Here is a 7868-nt window from a genome sequence, read left to right as displayed (position 1 = left end):
CTATTTCTTGTAAACATGGTTTAATGATTGCATAGTATCTTTGCATTTAGTTCTTCTTAATAAAACTCAAGGTGAGAGGTACTCTGGTTCTTAGAGCTTCTCGAATGCTCTTTGGGTTCCCAGTCTTTGCTGTGGAAAGTGCTCTGTGTCTTGTTTTGTGAATTGAGCGTTACTATCCAGGAAGTAGAAGCTGAAAAGTGTTTCTCACTAATGTGGAGAAAGGATGGGGCTGATGATAATCAGATGAATCGCCGTTATTGACCACGTTGTCACATATTGAGAATTCTTGCCCAGGGGAGGAAATGAGTCCATGTTAGTGAAGAGTTTAGCACAGGACCTGGTTCATGGGAAGAACTCTTGAACTGTTAATTTAAAAAACTGTACTATGTGAATTAGATACCATACTCTGCTTCACACGAGGGTATCAGAGGAAGGTGTTTGCTGCCACGAAGGCGATGCTTACACAACTCACTCAGTTCCACAATCAAGAATGAACAAGTCAGCTCTCCCATAGCTCCCTGAGTCAATGGATGCCCTGTAAGGGTTCCTCTCTTTTCTTAGTCCTGCCCCTTTGTTTTTTCTTTTCTTTTCTTTCCTTTCCTTTCCTTTTCTTTTCTTTTCTTTTCTTTTCTTTTCTGTTCTGTTCTGTTCTTATCTTTTCCTCTTCTCTTCTCCTCTCCTCTCCTCTCCTCTCCTCTCCTCTCCTCTCCTCTCCTCTCCTCTCCTCTCCTCTCTTCTCTTCTCTTCTCTTCTCTTTTTTCTTTTGCCAGGGGTAGGGGCAGTGGCAGTCAAGGGGCCTTCTGCTGTGATCTTCCCCCTCACATCTGCACTTTCCTCTCTCTTTACTGCTGCACCACACGAGTCATGAGGGGCACTTCGACAGAGGTGCAGTTGTTCTGTGGCAATCAAAGAGCTTCTCATGCCCTGCTCCAAGGCACACAGCAATGACGCAGCAAATTTGGGCTCAAATGCCAGCAAAAAGCCTCGCCTTCTTTCATCTTTCCCTTTTGAAGATGTCCTTTGTTGGGGTTTCCTCATGAATAGTATCTTGAGACACTGTTTGCTTTGACCTGTTTGTCTTGCTTTTCATTCTGGTTTCTACTTAGAGGGGCAATGTAAAGTTGGGATCTGTGAGGAAAGACTTCTCTGGAAAAGACTGACTTGAGGGACCTCCCCATAGCCACTGGCATGGCCAAGATGCCCCATCTACACCTTATGAGAAACTCATTTATGGAGTTGCCCCCGAAGATCATCGATTGGCCTCTAAAATAAATGAGTTTTCTCATTTGAAATTGGTGAGTCAAAGTTAGGGTTGTTGTGCAAAAAAAAGAATCTTTGTGTTTCAAATATTTTCATCTGTTTGCTTGAATCATTGTGCACCTTTGAAGCTCAGTATTTGTTTAGAGAGCATGTTGAGTCCTGGGAATAATCAGGGCCTGTTCTAAATGGATCTGTACAGAGATTTTTCTTCTCATATAAGTAAAGATGTGTGTGTGTGTGTGTGTGTGTGTGTGTGTGTGTGTGTGTGTGTGTGTGGGTAGGGAGAGGCAGAGGGAGAGGGAGACAGAGAGAGACAGAGAGAGACAAAGACAGAGAGAAAGACACACACGGAGACAGAGACAGAGAGATAGAGGGAGAGTACCAGAGATTCTACATCCTGGGCTTGACATCAATTTTCTTTACTGGTTGTTTCCATTCAGCGTCAGCGGCCTAAGGTAGATGCAATAGTGTGAAAAGGTTGAACTGTCTAAATTTCATCTTAAGAGAGGGTCCCAGGAGAAGTCCTGGGATCATCAGGAAGAACCCAGTGCCAGGACTTCCACCTTGACCCTTGCTTGCTCTAACAAGGTCTGTTAACAAGCTCCATCCTTTGCCAGGTAAGGTGTTTTATTGAGAAGTTCAGTAACTATCTAAGGAACAAAAGGCCATTTCTGTTTTCCCAGGCTTAACTTCAAGTCTGAGATGAGAATTTACACTGGGCACCCACTGCAGACAAGCACACAACACACCTTATTTCCAAGTGTTGAATTTACTGTAGTTCTCTTGGGAAAAAAAATCCTTCCATGCTCCAGATTTCAGTTACTGAATCAAGTATGGCAGGTAACAATTCCAAAGTATGGCCACCTGCACATCTGGCTTCAAACCTCAGGATGCTTTCTCTAGGATGCAGACATTTAGAATATTGCCAGAGTCCCACCCAACAGTGAGGCCGTTTCTCTGTAATTTGCTGTCGTTAAATTCCTAATGAAGAGAATGGTGGGGAAGTGATTTGCTTGCTTAGGTCTTGTCAATAAAGCTCTAATGCTCTTTTTCCCTCTTTACCTCATTTTTTTCACTTATCACTGGAATCCAACCCTGTGTTTAAGGAGGCTCATGCCATACGCAGGACGTTTATTTCACAGCAGAGTAACCAAGACACCGAACTTGTATAGCCAGTCACTGGATGGTCCAGGCTTCATGCTTCGTATGACAGTGACCATGTTTGGTTGTCTCCACTGCCTGAGGTCTTTGTTTTCCCAAGTCTTACTTTTTCAGCCCAGGCACAGGGGACTCTTCCTCTCCATTCTGTATTCTGCCGTTTTAATGTAGCCCCGGAGTTCATTTGTCGTACCCATATGCCTGGATGCAGGACTTTTTTGAGAAGTGGGGTATTTAAGAGGTACTCAGACAGGCACACTCTGCCTCCATGAACTGCAGGAGAGGGTTCACAATGCCCAGGGTACTTTGTTGTAGAAGCACACTAAGCATTCATAGAGAAACCTCAAGATTGGGCAACTCACCAGCCAGAGCTGTGCCATACACACTCCTGGACAAGTTGTGCATGCTGCCCTGGCTCTTTTCCTGCCTTCATAAGGGGATAATCATCTTTACCACAGCCAGGGTAGGGTAGAGGCAAATGTAGAACTTTCAGAGTTGGCAAGTCTGGGCTCAAATCCCATCTCTTCTGCTTACTGTTTACCGGCTTAACTTCCCTGTGCCCTAACTTCCTCCTTTGTGAAATAGAACTAGTGTGGTCCCTTTCCCACAGAGCTGCTGACCAGGTTAAGTAACCAAGTCTCCAGAACAATGCTTGGCATATCAGATGCCAGAAAATGCTACTTCCTATAAGGTCCTGACAATTTAGACCAGCATTTTAACCACCTGCATTTTCCTGTTCAGGCTGCATGGATTGGTACTTTCATCCTGATTCTGCCCCTGACCACATGTGCTTCCAAATAAGGCCCTTTCTTTCCATGCTAAGTGTCCGTGCAGTAAATGAATAAGTGTGTGAACCAAAATATACTTTGTAAGATGCTTGAGAAGACTGGATATCTCTCCAGGAACTCATGGGAACCAATGAACAAACAGCATGAGAGGCCAGAGGAATCTTGCTGTCTTCAAACAGAGAGACGCAAACCAAGAGACAGAGCACGGTGGTGGCTCATAGCATGCCAATCACCACACAGAGATCTCATAGACCAACCTGCTTATTCACAGGCAAGGGCCCAGGGCTGCTGGTACCTTCTGTATGAGACACGAACCAGGGGACTGGTCACCTTATCTTCCAAATAACCTAGAATACTTATTTTTGGAGTTCGTCAGTTAATTTAGACTCTTAGGACAAAATTTAACTTATATTTTCCATTTTGCAATGAAATATTTGAGGAAACATATAATTACAAGTTTGTCTTGCAGCCAATGACCCTATTGGTGTAATGGCTAGATTGGCTCATGATATTATTTCTGGCTTCAGTCGATGGGAATCCGAGGATACCAAAAGGCACACAAACCTTCCAGCATTGCTGTCTCTCAGAACTGCTTTTTTGATTTGTTGGAACACATGTAATATTGATACAAAATAAAAGTAAAAGCTTGCCTTGTCCCTTGGCACACTTGCTAGCCTTCTATACCAGCCACTGGGTTGCAACCGCTCAAGGCCTTTGCGGCTTGAATGTGCTGTTTAGATGGTGTCTCCTCCTCTACTAAAGCCACTGCCTCAGGTCTGGCTCAGTGAGTCCCAGGAAGTGCTGCTCCTCTTTGCAGTACAATTTCCATATCCTGGAGAGATGGATGGGGTGAAATAGGCAAAGGAATCTCCTCAAATAGGCCTGAGCCACCGAGAGTCCTGACTGCGATTCCACCAGTCATCACTGTGTGGTAGTGGGGTAGGGTGGGATGAGGGATCCATTTGAGAAAAAGGCAAATTGAAAGGAAAAGGAAATCAGGAGACAAATGAAATGGGGACTAGGAGTAGAGGCCACTATGTCTGATCATATGTGTGTTCTCGGCTGCACTGGCTTTTGAATATCCAGGGGAGATTTCTACATGACATTGGAAGAGGTTTTGATTAAGGTTTCTCCCAAGGAAAGAAATTTTTCTTTGCATGTTCAGGTGCCTGAATTAATCTCAGTTCTGATGATGTCCCCATTTGGCTGGTAAAGGGTCAGAGGAAGCACAGATCACAGATAATGAATGACTGTGCCTTCTTCCCTCCCTTGTCAGCTCACATTTTAATAGCAACTCTCTGCAAATAAAAGAGTCTAAATGTGCTGTGTACACCACACACACACACACACACACACACACACACACACACACACACACACTGGGGGGGGGCACACACATTTTAGATAAAGGCATCCTCATTATTTTCATGTCTACAGGTACATAGCCCATCAGAGAGCTCTGTCTCAGTCTCTAACATGGAGAGGTTTTATACACTTTGGTGGGAAGGAAACTCTACTCAGAGCTTTTAGACTTCAGCTAGTGAGGCTCTTTTCCCTCTCAGACAGTTCTCCAGGCAGTGATTTCTCACTTGACTGAAGTACCACCCTCAATGCCTGGGAGAGTCAGGTAACCTGGGACTATACCCAGACTGCCTCATCTTCTTGGAGTAAAATAACCTTTGGTAGGTTTCGTTTCCTCAGTTATAAAAATGGTATGTTTACCATTTGTGTGACATCAGACCCAGTGACACAACCTATATCACTGTGGCACAAGATCTTTGTCAGCTACCAAATGGTCCATCCTTGTTACCAGTGTTAACAACAACCAGCTACAGCCTGTGGTATTAGGCATGGTGGAAACAAAGGCTAAAATTACACACTACTAGGAAGAAAAAGACAGTAAAGAGTGAACTTCCTTATAAAAGCAAGCGGTTTTGATTACTAAGCTTAATCAGAACACCATTGCATATGTGAGTTTATACTGATACATTTACAATGTAAGATATTACCAAATTAATTAGGTGATTTATCCTTTCAAAGTGTTGTTACAATGAGCTTGGGAGATGACTTGACATGTGTCAAATGTTGGGGTTTGATTGATAATATCCCCCATAGGCTTATATATTTGAATGGTTAGTTATCTGGTAGTAGAAAAGTTTGAGAAGGACTAGGAGGTGGGGCCTTTTTGGAGGAAATGTGGAGGTGAGGTTTGATCTTTCAAAAACCCATACCCGTCTCAGCTCAGTCTCTCTCTCTCTCTTTCTCTCTCTCTCTCTCTCTCTCTCTCTCTCTCTCTCTCCAGGATTTAAAGCTCTTAACTACTGCTCTAGCAAGTGCCTGTTGCTTCTTGCCATGATGATCATGGACTAATCCTTTAAAACTGTAAGGAAGCCCCCAATTAAATGCTTTCTTTTATAAGAATTGCCTCGTTCAAGGTGTCTCTTCTTAGTAATAGGACAGCTTGGATCTCCAGAACCCATGTAATTTAATAATAATAGCAATGATAATAATAGTGATAGTAATAGAAGGAATCCAGATATTGTGGCACATGTCTGTAACCTCAGTTCTCCTAAGAAAAGATGCAGGGCAGACAGAAGAAACTCCTGGAAGCTTGCCTTGGAGAAGTAGCATAACGGAGAAAAAGGAGACTGCTTCAAAAACAAGGTGGGGCATAAGGACTGACACCAGAGAGGTCATGGGCCCTTTAAGAGACAGTGCTTAATGAGAGGACGTTGGGTTACTATAGATGTGCACATAAATGGCTACTGGGACTCTGGTCACTTCCTTTCCTTTCTAAGCCAGCCACTGTGAGATGACCATTTTGTTCTACACCTCCTTCCACTGTTATCAATGTCCTCTAATGGAATGAATGGTACATGGGTCACCTTCCATGTCCTGCATAGTCAATATTTTACAGTAAGTTTCCCTGAGTGTTGAAGATTAAAAAAGTCTTGGATAAACACATTGAATGATATTGCACATCTACAACCCAGGCAGCACAGTGTCAGTCACACCAATAATCCTCTGTATTCTACCCATTCAGACCCTCCTTCCTAGTCTTGGTAACTATGGCAACCATTTTTTTTTCTGGTTTCCACAGATCAACCTTTTCCTCCACGTCATACACTTGGAGACTGATAGCATGTAGCCTTTGTAGGTGGACGTCTTTCTCAGTAATATGTTCTATGTGTTTCAGTGACTTGACAGCTCATTCTCTTTCAGCTGTGAATAATACCTTCTTGTTGGATGATATCCTATTGTCCGTCACCTGGCAGAGGACACCCTGGTTGTTTCCATGTTTTGGCGATTGTGAATATAGTTACTGTAAATTATCCCCGGCTGGTATTTGTGTATCTCTAGCTTGACTTTCTGGAGTAAAACTTATGTTTAAAAGTAGGGAGCTTGGCTGCCAATCATATGGAAAGAGGATACTCCAGTGCCAAATGTCTTCTACTCAAGCTGTGCCTTTCATTCACCCAGAAAGATGACGAGAGTTCCCCCATATCATCGTAAGCATGGAGTTCTATCCGCGTTGGACATGTCTGTCACTCTCTAGGTGCCTTGTGCTGCCACACCTGTGGCTCACAGTGCACTCCATAGTGATGAGGCTGACAGTGTCTTTGCTGGCCTTTGTTTGCTATCTTACATCTTTGGTGACAAACTTTTTCTTATTATTGAACTTTGAGAATTCTTTGTATATTTTAGTTGATAGTCTGATTAGATTAATATCATGCATGTATTTCCCCCCTGGCTCTGGCTTTATTGTGGTGGCAGCGTCTTTCACAGGGTAGAATGTTTCATTTGAATGTGTCCTCCCGGCAGTTTCTTTTGTGGAGGACACCTTTGTTCATTTCCTTCTAGAGTCCCATCACTAAGCCAAAGGTCATGTGAGCTTTGTGTCATCCCCTAGGACTTTGATAGTTTTGGGTTCTCCATCGGGAGTTCACATTGGTGAGGGATAAAATCAGTGACTAGATTCTGTATTATTTTTTTCCCCCAGACATGGCTGCTCCTGTCTTCCTTTTGGCACAGCTGCTTATCATCCAGATGAGTTTGGCATTGGGATTTACAGAGACCCCTTATTGCTTCATTTTGTGCTGGTTCCTGTGAGCGCTTGACACTAGCAGCCAACGCTTCCACTCCTCCCAAGCAAGGTGCACTGTAAGGTTCTGAGTAGAAGCGGTTCGTGCTGCTCTCCTCCACCTTCTGGTTTTTGACACATTGGATTAAATTTCAGCCCTGGGCCAATCTGTCAAAGAAACAGGAAATGTCTGCCGAGGTGACATATTTGCCTGCGGCTGAGGTTTGAAACCAGGTGGGCAGTAGTTTTTACACTGAAGCAATTTCTCTCCACGGGAGAGGTTGAATTGCTGGGTCAGCGCGGAGTCTTTGATATTAAGAAAATCTTTTGATAAATATATTTAACCATGTTGAGAAATTCTAGAGAAACTTAAGGAAATAAAAGAGGCAGTCTTTGGGGGCGACTGCAGGGAGAGTTACCGAACCTAACTATACAGTGGTTTTTTTGTCAGTATTCAAAGTGTGGGTAAATGGCTGTAGCTTGGTTATCAAGGCCCTGAAGAGGCTGACTGATAAGAGGCGGGAAAGCATATTTTTCACCACCCCAGAGGGCACCATGTTTCTGACAGACATGGAGAACTA

The sequence above is a fragment of the Rattus norvegicus genome, chromosome 3, assembly GCF_036323735.1.
Source record: "Rattus norvegicus strain BN/NHsdMcwi chromosome 3, GRCr8, whole genome shotgun sequence".
Lineage (NCBI taxonomy): Eukaryota > Metazoa > Chordata > Mammalia > Rodentia > Muridae > Rattus > Rattus norvegicus.
The sequence above is the reverse complement of the archived record's forward strand: the minus strand, read 5'-3'. Positions refer to the sequence as shown.